Source organism: Athene noctua, chromosome Z (assembly GCF_965140245.1).
Source record: "Athene noctua chromosome Z, bAthNoc1.hap1.1, whole genome shotgun sequence".
In the NCBI taxonomy this organism is placed as follows: domain Eukaryota; kingdom Metazoa; phylum Chordata; class Aves; order Strigiformes; family Strigidae; genus Athene; species Athene noctua.
Window position 1 is genome coordinate 10353637 of NC_134077.1, and position 15442 is coordinate 10369078.

The following is a 15442-nucleotide window of genomic DNA, read 5'->3' on the forward strand; positions in this document are numbered from 1 at the left end:
TTCTTTGGCTGCATCTTCTTGTAGGCTGGAGAGCCAAAGGCTTGTTTACATCATGGGTCATAGCCTTCCACATTTCTGTATTTTTCCAGTTAGCTCTTCTGCTTTTGAATGGGAAAGAGGATCATATCTTTCTCTGCATTTGAGATGCAGACATACCATGGATGTATACACTGGTGTAAGAATACTTCAGTTTTGTAGCTTCTAACTTAACTTTCTAGTATTGCCTTGTGTTCTGTTTAGCTCAGCACCTACTAGATATAAAACATTTTAGGCTTTTTTGAAGCTGAACTGCCTGAGTTTTGATAGCTTGAAGCCTATCATTTAAAAGGGAAAGTTAGGATTGCTTTGGGTACTTTTTTTAATTAGTAAAAGAAATTACAACAGATGGAAATGAGTAATTGCCTTATCAAGTCTTTTTATTCCCACATCATTTAAAAATTCCAAACAAAGCAAAGCAAAAAAGTCTTACGGAAATCTTATGACGTTGATACTGTCTCATTAAAATAGAGATAAGTAAATGGACTCTGGCACTTGACTGTGCAACTAATATCGCTGCCATTGTAGATTCAGTAATACTGCATTCATGTTGAATTCAAGCATTTTGAGGTGGAACAAGTGAGTGTTGCCAAATTAAGGAACGACTGAGTTGTGGTGATGTAACTTTGGTGGCTGTGCTGCTGATAGAAGGCATACTGCCTGCTATGAGGTTAAGACACTTTTGGGGGAGCTTGGTGAAGGGAATCTTAACTCCAGTTGTGATCTGGGGTGTTAAGGAAAAAAGGAAGTACTGCAGTTCGCCAGACCTCTTCCCCGCCTGCCATGCCTTATCATCCTTGGAGCATGGGAGATTCTGCCCCTCTGCAGGCACTCCTGCAACTGCTGGCTTCCTAGGGCTGACCCTGCATACCTGGGATCTCACCTCTGCGACACCATTTGTCAGGGGAGAGGGGAAAAAAATGTTTTGACCTCCTCTTCTCTATACAAAACAGAGCTATATGTACTGGCCGTGGGGAAGGGAGTGCGGCTGAGACAGTACATATGGTAGCAGCACAGCACAGTTGCACAGATTTATTCAAGCCCATGTGCAGGACGGTGTTAGGTTGCAGTGCTGTGGTACTACTGCTGCTTAATGACTTAATTTTCCTGTACATGCAGAGCTGTGATTCAAAAGCAGCAGTGATGCTTTGGATCGCCCTTTCAATTGAGTGACTTAAACCTTTTAGGCAAAACATTAATTTTAAGGATAGAGGCAAGAGAAAACATAGTGTTTAAACTTAGCTTTTGCAAGCTCATGGTTTTAGTTTCAGAAACAAAACTGAAAGTGATTGCACTGTTCTTGTCTCACTGGCAGTATCTGGCCTGCAAGTTTGATATTTCTTTTTCTTGTTGTGAGTGCACTGTGCAACAAAGGAGTCAGTGAAGAGTTGCTTCTGCGAAGATCAGACACTGCATTAAGTCAAGTGTAAAATAAAGAAAAGGTACCTGAAACTTCAAAGGGGAGACCAAGGAAATCTCAGGCATAAGATATGCAAATGAATATATGTTAAGTTTTTCTTTAATAATATTCTGAAAATTGAAGTTCAAGAGTATACTGATTAATATAAAGAATATAGTGATCAGTTGGGAGACTTAGTGTATAGTATCGGTTGATGGACAGAAAAGCCCTAACGGTGAAAAATTATCAAAAACATGAAGAGCTCCATCTTCACCGTTCACATGGTGTTTTGCGATGCCCAGTACTTGTTATCCTAGAGGCGAAAATCTCTTAACAGAATAGCAGTCAGGTTTCCAGATCAATCCAGCAGACTACCTCATCTAACTCGGTCACACTGGCGGCCAGAGCTGGTTTTGCTGGTGGCAGAAGTGCTATAATGCTACAGAAGGCATCACCTTACTCATCCTCCCTTTTATTTGTATAATCTTGTAGTTTCCTGTTGCTTCCACAAACTTTAAGGATCGATAATTCAGCACATGCAATATTGTTGTGAATGTTCAGTCTCTGTATTGTAAGTTTTTGACATCAGCCTGTTCCTGTATTTTTCCGTTGGTGCTGGGCTGAATATTTTGATAAATTGATCTGTGAGAAATTTAGTTTTACTTATGAGGCAGATCTTCTATCCAGTCTTCTCTGGCATTTTGCTTCTAACATAATCACTCCCAGTCTTTTCAATCATAAATTCCAGAGCTTCAGCTGTCATTTTGTAAGGATCTCTACCTAAAGGCATTACTATTTAAAACTGATCAGTGCAATGTGAATCAATATCAGTGTAAAGAAGGTCTAGTGGAGTTGTAATTGAAAAGCTCTGAAAGATGTTTTCGAAAACTTGTTTGAAGGAAAGGCAAAGAAGGGTTGTTTACAAATTATGAATAGCTTTCTTGTTTGAAAAAGTAGGTCTTCTAGTGTATATCAAAGGTTGGTTTCTCTTCCCTGTATTATGTCTTGCTCTGATAACTAGGAAGGCGGTGCTATTGATTTGACCACATGTACCACTCCACAATCGATCCTTGGGATCGCAGTTGAGGATACAACCCTGAGCTCACAGTTTTTCTGTTAACTACTTAGGCAGGTAATCCTCTCCGGTATGCAAGTGCCGTCTGACTTCGTTTGAATAAGCTCATGCCCTGTGTCCCTAATGACCTTTCGCAGTCAGTGTAGTCTTGTATTAAGGTCTCTAAGAGAAACTGAGCATTGGGGTTTTTCCCTCTCTTAAGTGATCAGATTTATTCCAAATCCTTGCTTTCACAGGAAAGGTATTTTTTTAAATGTTAAGAAATACTGTCTTTTGTGTGGTTGGGAAATTTTGAAAGAACAGCTCGTATGTCCGTACTTTAGTTGTGGGGTTTTGGTTTCTGTTTTTTGTTTTGTTTTGTTTTTCTCTTTGAAGGCTACATGGTCTTTTCAGAATCACTTGTACTTGAAATGCAAAAGTATATCAAAGGGGAGACAAAATGTCATTGCTCTGGCCTAGATTTAATTCTCCTTTTCTAGAAGGGAAAGCAGGTTCGTTCAAAATACCATGTTACATTAGTAGTATTACAGTTTCTAACTGACCAAGTTCAGATAGAAATTCTGAGATTGTATTTTTCGCATCTGCATTTTGTGTCAGAAGCTTACACCGGAGTAACATTTCTAGTAGGGAAATCAGAACATGAGTCCTACCTAAGAAGTATTCAGTTCATCAGCTGGAAGATGGCCTGAGTATGAATATACTTGAGCTACTTAGCTATTGCTAGTTGGTATAGTGGAAACTAGTAATAAGGAGTTGTGAGCTCCCAGCTAGTCTGGTCTGTGTTGCTGGAGATAAGCATTCATGGTAACTATCTACTGGATTATGTGAAAGACTTGATTTAAGCCCTTTCCTGATGCCTCTGACATCTCTAGGCAGCAGATGAAGCTGTGACCGAAATGGCTGGTGAGATTTATTCCCTGAGTTTGGGAGGCTGGATTTCCAAGAGTATGTGTATTACCGGTTATGCTATGTCAAATGTTAGCACTGTACTTAATCTATGGATACAGACATGTGCTCATGTGTTCAACTCGATTTACCTCATCAGTTCTGAACTCTGAAATAAAACTAGATTCCTAGTTTATAAACACTCTGCAAAGTAATTGTTAAAGCATATGTATTTCCTTTTCTGATACAGTAAGGCCACACTGGGATCCACCCTAATGACTAATACCATCATGTGGTATCCTTACACAGTAATATGTAATAATTGGAAATAGGAATATAGGAGGCACATGTAGTAGGGAAAGGAGGTTATATGAATAAAATCACCATTAATCATCTGGAATAAAATTGTGTGTGGCAAAAAAGGATAGAAAATCTTCATGCTGCCTAGCTTCTGCAAAAAGAATGCCTTCTAAACCTTTTAATTAGGTATTAGGTCACCATGAACAGTTTTTTGCTAGTCTGTTTGACTTCTTGGTAGAAAAAAAAGCTGAAAGATTATTGAGTTCCATTTTGCTTGCTGTGTACATAATAGTGTAAAAAGAAGGGGGTTTATTGTGCTTTTCAGAAAGTACCTTGAGGTTCTTTATTGGGAAGAAGGGGAATGAGTAAATTAATATATCCCCTAAATCGGGTGTGAGTTGAAATTTTGCAAACAAAAATGGATGGAAAAATTATGGTAGTATAAAATAACTTTGCACCCAAGGGGGTGATGAACCATAAAGATTCTGCGGGGCAGGTTTCCGTATTACATGCCTCTGAGATTTGTGGGCTCCTTACAGACCTAGATTTGTTAATCAAGATGTAATTCTGTCAATGGTTATTGGTTGGCAGGACTCCGTACTGGCAATTATTTTTACAGCTAAGCAAATAACTATTTGAATTATCTTCTTCTAGATAACCATTCTGAGAAATACTTTAAAGAAAATGTTTGGGTAAGAAAATTCTTTACCAAGTTATAATCAGCCAAATATTTGTGTTACCATTTTAATCTGAAGAACTGCCAGACTGATAAGGAGTCTTGTGCTTGCACAAATGCAAAATGCAATTTCTTTAAGTCATTGAACTGTCAATTACTAGATTCTAATTAGTGTCTTAGCAGAGGGCAATTTTCAAAATATCTGCAGTTACAAGCTTCCTTCTGTTCGTAGAAGGGAGTATAATACATTATTTCTGTTGACTTAACTGGAAATCTTTTGATAACTAGTAAAAAGCTTGTAATGTATTCCTAGACCACTGAATGCCTGTGCTTAGTAATATAATTTCTTTGAAAAGAAAATGCAAGTAAAGATAGCAAAAAGCTTATTGCTTTTAACTAGCACTGTTGAATTTTTCTTAATTTGTATGCAAAGGGAAAGCTAGTGAATTCAAGTGTGGACATAAATGTAATACTGTAATGTTCTCCAGTCTCTTCTACACAAAAATCTTCAGTGGAAAAAGCCTTAATAAATACAGCTTAAAGAATCCACCAGTGTATTATGAGCTGCAAGACAAATTAAGGTAGACAAAGGTGAAGAAGTTGAATGTGACATGAATGGATAGGTGGTCTAAGCTGTTTGTGGAGATGAGGATGGGCTCTAGAAATACACATTTGGTTGATAGAGTGGGTGTGACATCAGTTTGTGTTACACAGTATTATCCTTTTCATACCTGAGCTTCCATAATGCATATACAAGTAGTATAAATTTCTGACAGTCTCTTGAGGTGTTCTGTCTGTGTTATGATATTGGACTGATTAAGAAGTTCTCCCCTCTACCTCTCTGCCTTCTCTCCCCTCTCCCAAGGAGATGGATGCTTGAAATACACCAGTATTTAGTGCAGGAATCTAGCTATACTCTGGATAAATTGATTCTACCAAGTAATGTAAAGGTCTTCCCATCTTGAAGGAAAAGAGAGAAGTTGTGTATTCATTTTACGACAAGCCTTCTTCAAGCCATAGTTCTCCTGTAATTTGGTGTTATGGCGAGAATGTAAATGTGATGTTCCTGTCCTGTCTTACGTAGCACTGGATTTGTTTGCTCAAGTAAGCTAGATTGAGTCAGACATACAGGGTTAAAAGAGACAGGCTAGGACTAATTCTCAGGTTACAGGAGAAAATCTGGTATCTTGGTTGAGGAATGGTCAACCCATAGTCTTTCCACTTCTTTAAAAAAAAATCTTGCTGTTTTGTCACAGTATTGATGGTTCACTGAGATCTCTGTACTGTTACCAGTCTCATATTGTTGCCAATCTGTTAGATGTTTGCAGAGGAAAAGCTGTGGGTATGACAGTTGCACGGTCATGGTGCAGTATCATCCAGCAACCTACTCTGGTCGAGTTACAAAATAGAAGGAAGGGTAGACTGCTGAAGCTGAGTCAGATCTGTCAAAATGTCCTGAGGAAATGAAGCTAATGCATCTCTAAAGGCTGCTTTTGCACATGAAATGAGCTGTTTCTGTTTAGTTATTCATTGCTTTAAGTGTTTCAGAGGTTGCATTCATTACTGTAGCTGCTGAAGACATTTCTAATTTGCAGGAAAAAAGTTTATACCGCTGAGTGAGACTGGATATATAGTGTATAACAAAATTGCAGACTTAAACTAATTCGAATTAGTAACTTAGAAATAAAGTTTGGACTAAATCTGATCTCATATTACCAATCCAGAAGAACATCCTTAAGACTCTTATAGTAAGATGTAAAGCTGAATAGGAATGATTCAATAGATAATATTGGAGGCACAAAGATACTGATCCAAACTTGAGAGAATGCAGTGAGATTCCTGGGGTAGCTGTGGATTTGGAGTTCAGCAAATGCAAGTTCCTTTCTGGCTTTGCCACTGGCTGAGCTGCATGACTGGGCAAACTGCTTCAGCTGTGTGCCTTGTTCACCACACCTGCAAATCAGGGATAGTTTTACTGCTGGTTAAGTGCCCTGAAAACTATTTTGAAGTCTCATATAAGAGCTAGGCAGTGCTGAAGGCATAAGGGAATTTTGTCAAAACTGCTTTCCGTTCAGAGGAAAGGTAATGAATGAAAAGTGTGTGTGTGCGTAAGGGTGTTTAGTTCCTGGCAGTATGAACATCCTGTAGACTTCTGGATTTCATCTGAAACCAGTGTCTTTCTGTGGGTATGGTTTCTTTTCCATTTTCCATTCCACTTGAATGTGAAACTCTAGTTCAGTCTTCATACAGTCATATCATTGGGAGGCTTGTAGTTGTGTGTGTGTCTGTTGCTCCCAATACCTCGTGAGTTTCTGGATTTTGCTCTCTATGTTCGTGATAGATCATTCTGTGTTTGTGGGGAAGTACAAGCTTCCAGTCTACACTAGTCCTTAAACTCATCTGCTACAAACATTGATTAAAAGTGTAGGATTGCAGTGTTGGGTGGGCAGCCTGTATTGTTGTCTTACACAGAGAAAAAGCAGAACTTTTTAGTTTGTTTTTAAGTGAGGAAATGTAAATCTTGAAACTCATTTCATATGGAAACAGTTGGAATTAGGTTAGGTGGGTGTAGAGTTTATTTTATGACACCTAGGGATCTACCGAGTATCTTGTCTGAATGTAGCTGGTGACTGCTGCATAGCAGGGAGGGAGGGACGATGCTTCTGACATGGAAAGGCTTTCTGAAGCAGTATTTAAAGGTGAGTGTAGCACTGGAGCATCCTTGAAAATTATGTCTCAGGGATTGGGTAGTTACTCTGATTTTCTTCTCAGACGGTAAGGATCATCTGCGTGTTTGTGTATCTTCACTGCTAGTAACCTCAGCTGTGGCAGTTCCACACGCAGAATGAACCTTGTTTAATAGATGTACTGACTCTTTGGTTTTTTTCCTGTTGCTTGTGACTTCCATTCCTGAACTTTTCAGTCTATTGTTGGACTGTAGGCTGAACCTTATTTTCATTTAAGCAGCCCTAAATACAGGGGCCTTTGTTTGAAAACTGCAAAACCAAGAGATTGCAAGGAAGATGTTTCTGCTCAGGACTGGAGTGTGCTGCTTTCGGGTGGTGTAGGCCATTGAAGTTGTTTAATATACAACACAGCAAGCAGCTCATTTGCTTACTGTATTCTGTGGGGTTTTTTTGGTAATATCTCCACTGTAGCTGAGGGCAACCTCAGTTTGGCTTTTCTGCTCAAAGGTAAATTTCTACTTTCCTACACTAGACAAGCTCACTTAAGACAACTTAAGCTTCCTGTCTTCTCAATGAATTCAATTCCAGAGGCTTACTTGGGGTGGGAACCACCAGTTTGCTGAGCCTGTTCAGATGTCTGCTAGCTTGCCTATGTCAGAGTATTTTTTCTGATAGCTGGTAATGATACTTCTGTTCCTGTGTGTTTTAAAGAGCAGAACTTAATGTTTGATGATACCTCTGGCCTTCTCTAAAGTTAGCAAGCCTTTTCAAGATATATTGAACATGTGTTCACTTTAAAACCGTTTCCTGTTCTTTATACCCTGTTATGCACCATTTCTGCATTTAATTAAACAAGTGGAACTTGTTCATTTAAAATATGACTTCTGGTAGTGGAATTTAATTCAGGGTTGACTAGTGATAGTGTTTCTCATCTAGATCATCTTTTTAATGCAGTCATTCAATCCTGTTTGGACTGTGTGGAAAAACATGAAAGCAGGCTTTACCGATACTATATCTGGAGATGTAACAAGATTGATTCTTATTTAGGCATCACTGCAGTGGAACCATATCTTTATTTGCTTGATTCACTTTTTTAGATTTCAGTTTGATTTCTTTGTTCTGTTGAGTTAGTCTGGGAAAGAGTATATCCTTGCTGTGACCTCAGCTCTGCAAACATACGAAAATAGCTGGAGTGCTCACCTTGAACACTGATGAGGCTTCCTCTTCCTTTGTCTATTAGTTTTATCCTTCAGTGCAATCTGGGATCTTTTCAGGCATGTATTTCTGTATATGCTTATTTTCTTGTCTCGAAAAGAAGGGTTGGATGAAGACAGATACCTGTTGGCTTAGTAGGAGTGACACATGAATTAAGGACAAAATGAGCTAACACTGAAAGCTGAAACTGTACCAGTGACATCTTGATGGGTGGAAAACGATGTATAAAACCTCAAAGTCAAGTAAGTGTGTGAAGAATGTCACATCTGTAGCACCTAAGGTGGCATTCACATTTCTTACATTAGCACTGTCAAGACAAAGGCAAAAGAAATTTAGGAGGTATATTTTGAAAATCAGAAAGGTTTGAGAAAGTGTAAGTTTTATGTTGTCACTTCATAGAAAAACGTTTTGGTGAACATGCTTTTCCAGGTGTGCTGTGATCAGCTCTTAGGTGCTTCAGGAGTAGGCAGTTTTTAGAACTTCTGCTTTCGTGTATATCACTCAAAGTGTGTATTTGGTAAAAGAGTAATTTATGAATAGGGATGTTCCTGGAAAACAGACAACACTGATTGATAAAGCTGAAAGAGGGTAGATTTCAATTGGATTTAAGGAAGAAAATTTTTTTACAGTGAAGGTGGTGAGATGCTGGGGTTGCCCAGAGAAGCTGTGGATGCCCCATCATTGGCAGTGTTCAAGGCCAGGTTGGACAGGGCTCTGATCAACCTGGTCTAGTGAAAGATGTTCCTGCCTGTGTCAGGGGGTGTGGACTAGATGATTTTTGAACATCCCTCCCAACCCAAACCATTCTATGATTGGTGGCTTCTAAATTAAGTGAATTTACAGGGAACTTGCATTCTCAGAATGTGGTTCTTTTAGTTGAGAGAAATGAGGTATGTTAGTGGGAAACAAGGACATCGGATATCAGGAAGTTCATCAGTTTTAACCGCATTATGGGAGAGATCCCTTAAGGAGTGGGAGAATGCTGTTGGTGGCCTTGTGCTTTTTTTTAACGGCTTGGACTGAGGGTACAATCAGGATTTGAAGCAGTGGCTCCCTTGCGGAGTTCAAGGTTTTAGCCTGCTTACTGCAGGACAGGCAGAGTTGTTCGTAGGTGGAGTAGTTATTTTCACAGGCTGTATTTTCTGTCAGTACCATACTGAGTTTTGCTGGGAAAATATTAAATCTGTGGTGAGAGTGGGTAGTGCATGTGACCCTAGTATAAGAGGAAAAATTGATGAATCTATAGTAGTCTTAACACTGGTCCCATTATTCTTGTACAGCCACATATTCTGGCTGCATTCAAATGTATGAAATGGCAATTGATGTTTGACCTGCTGGCAGATTTTATTTTTCCATTTAAAAACTTCTGTCCAACTTGATTTCTTGCTAGGTATTTTTTGTCTCCTGCTTTGAAGTAATTCCATAAGCATTCATATTTCACCAGATTTCTAACCAAAGCCATAATTGTCAATAAATAGTACCATTTCTCTTCAGAGCTTTAATAAGAAAAATCTGACAAGTTGTATAGCTTTCTTTAGAATGGGTTTTTTAGAGTAGTCATTTAGTTTGTGGAGTGTATTTAAATGCATTAAATTCTGGTTAATTAATGTTTATCAAAAGGACACAAGTTGCTTTCTGCAATAAAATAATTTGAGTTCTTGTGTTAGTATTAAGGGTAGATCCTGATATGGCCAACAGAGCTGAACTTGTTTGTAGGTAATGTAAGATCCACTACCTGTACACCTCTCTTGATTAAAGAGCATATGAAGAAGAAAGCTTGAAACTGCACATAACATGTTATTTTCAGGTGAAAAAGGGGATGTTCTTATTAATGGCAAAAGGTGGTTTATGTTGGCAGCATTTGGGGCATGTTTTCTAGCTCTCCTCATTCATAACTGGGACAAGTCTGAAGTGTTAATAATATTCAGGTACTTCAGAGTCAGCTTGTTACATACTGAAGTATCACTGCAATGAATAGAGCAGCATTTTAATTAGCTGGTGCTGCTCTGAGCTCCAGACATACATTTTAAATGTGCAGGATATTCCATCTTTTTTTCATACGTCTTTACCAAAAAAACAGAATAAGTGGGCTATTTTATTGTTGAAGTTAGCAACTTTCTCTAACTAGCAGTCTCTCTCATTCGAGAAGGGTTGTATTGAAATACTCACTTTCTTCTAAAGTGCTAGGATTAACTAGAAAAATTAATGCACATACCCGGCTCTGGCTAGTGCTAAGATTACTGTTTAAGATCTGACTTGTTTGTAGTAATAAGAAGTCTTGTGCTAATTGAGCTGGAGTAGCTAAATCTGTTAACAGTTACTAGATGCTCTCCATCCAACTACTTAAAGTTCTCAGAAGTGGTAGGTATTTGCCATCCAAATTTTAGATACAGGAAAATAGTTAAACGCAGTTGCTATGCTCAATATTCTGTTTCATTACTGCATTGTGAGATTATTGGAGCCTTCATTTGTGGTACGAGTGCTGGATCATCTTTTCTCGCTTTTTTCCTAGAATATAGGAGCTGCACAGCACGCTTCTATTTTCTGCTATGGTTTACCATGCAAATGTCTGTCTTGTTTCTGTTGTATCTCAAGGAAGGGAAGATGGTCCTTCTATTTCTAGTTTATCACTTTTGGTGATGTAGCTTCTATAGATTAACGAGGCTGATCTTTAGAAGCAAAAAAAGATGTACACTCGTGGGTTTTTCCCTATGCTTTTCTGTTTAGATGGTCTTTAAATAACTTGGGTAACAATCACTGGTAGGAACTACACTACAAAATCCACATCTGCTCTTGGAGTTGACGAAATCTCAGCTATCTAGTTTGCTGAGTTTGAGAGTCAGGCCAGCCTTAAATGTTAGTTGCAGGTGATTTTCTCTTGTGACAAGACTCTATTGGAAAGAGTCCATTTTAAAAAGGTTACCCATTTGCTGCAACAGTTAAACGTGAATTTAGAATGGGTGCTTCTTCTATACTCTTGTTTGGCATGTCAGTCTCTGGCTGAAGGAACTTGCACTGATCTGCCTTGACCGCTGGCTGTCTATAAGTAATTTTAAGTCTCGTTATGCTCTTGCTTGTGAAACTTGTAGGTCTAGAGGCTTATAAGCTTCAACTTAATTATAAACTTGTATGTCTGGTAAATGATTCAGTGATTAAAAAACCTGGTGCATTAGTGTACTACATTTCCTCAGCCATTGTAGTGTTTTTCCTTGTTTTCTGGGTGAAGTGCATGGGAAATTACCTTCTGTCCCAAATACACAGGCAGGATCTTAAAGGAAGAATAGAGCTGTACATTATCAGTTAAGAGCCTTAAATCCTTAACCAGCCCCAATAGTATGTGCTTTTAACAAGTGCAATGTCTTTAATTAAGAAAGTGGGACATGACATGAGGATAGCTGCTTAACTACAGGTGTCTAATATTAATGCAGTGAATCCATATGGAACAAAGGGTGAGAGGTGCTGTGCTTCTCTGAGAGCATGTGGAAGAGCCGTCTTCTGCTTCCTGTTGATTGATGTATACTGAAGCAGAAACTCTAATTGCCCACTTTGTCACATTAAGCAATGACACAATTTGAAGAATCAATTTCTCCTAATGTTTATCACTGCTAGGAAGACGCTATCCAACATCTGCATTTAAAGCGGCATAATGGATGTTACTGCCATCACTAAAGAGTGTTGCCTCCTAATCCAATAATGTGATCCGCACACAGACCAACTCTTCAGGGGCTCTTTTCTCCCTGTCCTTCCTACTCATGTATTCTGGAAGTGGTTTTAAAAGTGGCATTTCATTGTTTCCTGTACATCTGCCCCTCAATCATTGCACTGGAAATAACAAATGAAATTAGTTTGATGTTCTATGCTGCCCTTCAAAATCTGCATCTCTTACCACAGTTGCTTGGATTGTTGATCCATGGGGTGTGTATGTAGCAGAGATACCTCATCCCTTGCTTCACCCACCTCTCATTGTTAGTGTAGTCCTGCTCTGCATTTGATTAAATGCAGAGTGATCACTTGTCTTCATCTTATGGAATATAAGTACATGTCATTAGATTTGTTTTAACCAGTGGCCATTGAAAATTGAATGGAAACTCCATACCTCTGTTTGCCTTAAGGAGGGCCTGGTTTGTACTTGTTGATCTTAAAATATATTAAGAACCTTAATGTACCTTATCTCCTGGGTTGAAGTAGCACTTAAAAGGAGTTACTGTAGAAATACTTTTTTTTTTTCTGTTAAGACTAGTGAAAGTGATGCTTTTTGTTTCCCCGCCCCCCCTTTTTTTTCTGCAGGGCATGTGTTTGCGACATGTCAAATCTAGTTTTGCAACAGCTTTATCCAAAGAGCTGTTATCAGTGTCTCAACATGATTGTGCTTAACGAAAGGGGAATACCTCGATGCAGCTGACTATGCTCATTGTTTGCAGGACTGTTAGAGGTACAAAGCAGAAGCATTTGCTGCAGATTTTAGGGTGATGTCATCTATTTGGAGACTGCAGTAAATGAAAATGGAATCTATTTTGTACTGTAGTAAACTCCTGTGATCAGCTTTTTACTGTCAGTCTACGTAAGAGATCTCAGTTGTGTAGCAATGATTGTATACTTACATAGGTGGGAAGTTTGATATGAGAATCTTAACTTTTGTTTTATCTTAGCAACAGACAGTGCCTACTTCTGTTTTTGTTGTATGAGGCTGTATTACAGAATCCTTATCTTGGTTATAGCCTTTCACTGACACTGAAACAAGTGGTTACAGTGAAAACTTAAACCACTGTCTAAATCTGCAATACCTGTGATGCATTAGAAGTAAATCACTTGAATCAGGCTGCTTTTCACTGTTCCTCGATGTAAAGTCAATAGTAGTTCATGAATGTAATATAGGGAGAAAAAATGGTCCTTTCTTTTTGAAGTTTTTTCTGTTCAGAGTGAATGAATGCTCAGTTCTGATGAAGTGGTGAATGCTCAAAAATTCTCAGTTCAGTGTACTTAGACTATACAATGCGTCTTAGCAGGCAAAATGGAGATTGCAAGATCAGGTCTCTTCTCTGAAATCATAGAAGTGCTGATTTGGTTATGGTTGATAACTTGAGTCATTTTGGTTTCCTGTGACCCGTAATAAGTACATTTCTTACTCGGGCAGGAGTTAATTCATCAAATTCATGTGTTGTTGAATCTAGGCATACTTGCATCCCAGTAGCAACAAGAGACCAGTTCTTCTTTACAAATAGTTAAAGTGGACTGAGTTACCACTGAGAAAACTGTTCCATGTACCATTAGTAGTAGGATGCTTCCAACTTGATGGGTCAGAGCTCCTTCAGAAAAAAAAGAATGTAGACATAATCTTCAGGGAAAACACCAATAGAAGGAACATGGAAATAATAATTAAAAAACACCCCGACTTCCCAGCAGCTCCCCATGAGTCACTCTTGGTAATGATTTTTTTTTTTTCCTCATCTGTTGATGAGACTGTTCCTTTGGTATTGCTTGACTGCACCAAGTCATGCTCCCCTGCATTCTCCTTGTCGTCTGGCACACAGCTAAGGAGTCATTCAGGTTTAAGTGGTGATGTGCCAGGTGGACTGTCTTGGTCATCTCTGTGCTGTCCCTTCAAGATTTTCCAGCTTGTCATCTATCTCTTTGTGCCAGTTGTTTCTGTCATAAGTTTTGTCTTGTCACTTCTCTGTTTCTTCATCTTTGTGTCCTTTTTGTTGTTGTGGAGGTTTCCTTGTCCACCTCTATCCCCTTCTATCAGTCACCCTGAGGTCCTCTGCCCTCATCCTGGGCTCTGCTGTACTTTGTTCTCTGGCTGGCTGGTTTTGAGAGTGTTGCCCTGTTTCCTGTGTTACTGTGTGAAAAATGAACATACAAACAGGAAGAGCTCACATCAGGTTGCTTCAGTGGCTGCTTGATGTTAAAGTTGCTTATTAGCTCTGATCTTCTCTTCAGAGGGTTAGCCACAACCAAGAATGAGGGAATGGAGCTAAAGAGGTCGACATTTATAGAAGAGAACTTGTAGGTAGCTGTAAGAAAATCTTGTAGTATTATGCAACTAGCTTGTTTCCCTAGCCCAGGAAAGGCATTGAAAAAGTTTACATGCAGTATAGAGCATGTTCTTTGTCAATTTCAAATGTGCAGCAAAGCATCAGATAAAAATGTGTGCCCCCATGCACCTTTCCCACAGATTCCCTTCAGCATCCTGTTCTGGAGATCAAAGGTAAGAGTGATAGGGCTACAGTTGTCTATTAGCTGGTTTCGAGTAGGGCTTTGGGAGCAAGTCCTTTAAATTTTTGTAAGAGCAGTTAATAGAGGTAATCAGATCTTTACTGGGTGGTGTAAAGGCTTTGAGTAAGCAAATACAGTTCCTATAATGCCCAGAAACACAGTAGCAACATCAGTTTCTAACTGGCTGCAGATATATTTTCCAGCCAGCAGAACAGAGCAACAGCAAGATACTTGTAACAGTGGTCCCTAAATAGCCTATCAAATCTGATTAGTCACATGACACTGTTTTAATTAAACCCTCTTTGGAAAGGAGGTGACTGAACGTGGCTGGCAGCCTGTTCTCACGTTACTGGGTGCAGTGCTTAACAATTCTGTTTGCTGACAGTGCCTTCTGCAGTCATGGTATTTTAGTAAGTGCGCACTAACAGGGCATGAGGAAGAGCTAGTGTGATACAAACTCAAACACTGCTTGATTCTAAAGTGTGACTGTCTCTCTGGAAATGGTCCATTTCATTATTAGCTTGCTATTGATGTGCCTTAGCTAATTCTATAGTTAAAATAAGGTGTTGCATATGGCAGAGGAGTTAATGCCGGTGCATTAGGATTTTACTCCAGGATTGCCAACAAAAGCAAGATACTTACTGCTTACATGGGGTATTGTGACACTGAGGATACATCCAAGGCTTTTTGCAGATTAACATACTGCTGCAAAACTCTGGATGCTAGATGTGCACATCTTTGTTCTGCGGGATTTGTACTCATTGCTACTGATGTCCTTGGAGCAAACTGATAATGTCATAGTAACTCACTGTTCAGTTAACTAAGATCAGTGCTGAAGAGGGGATATAAATTATCATTCTAAAACTGATCTCTTTGAATTTTCAGTCTCCTTTATGTCAGTACAGTCTGGAATAAGCTACTTCTGGTGGATGAAGTAGACAGCATGAACTGTG

At 39.0% G+C, this 15442-nt stretch overlaps 1 protein-coding gene across 2 annotated transcripts in view; it reads left to right on the forward strand.

Annotated features, from left to right (window-relative positions):
• Nucleotides 1–15442, forward strand: part of UBAP1 (ubiquitin associated protein 1) — a 34695-nt gene that overhangs the window by 968 nt on the left and 18285 nt on the right. The window lies entirely within an intron of this gene.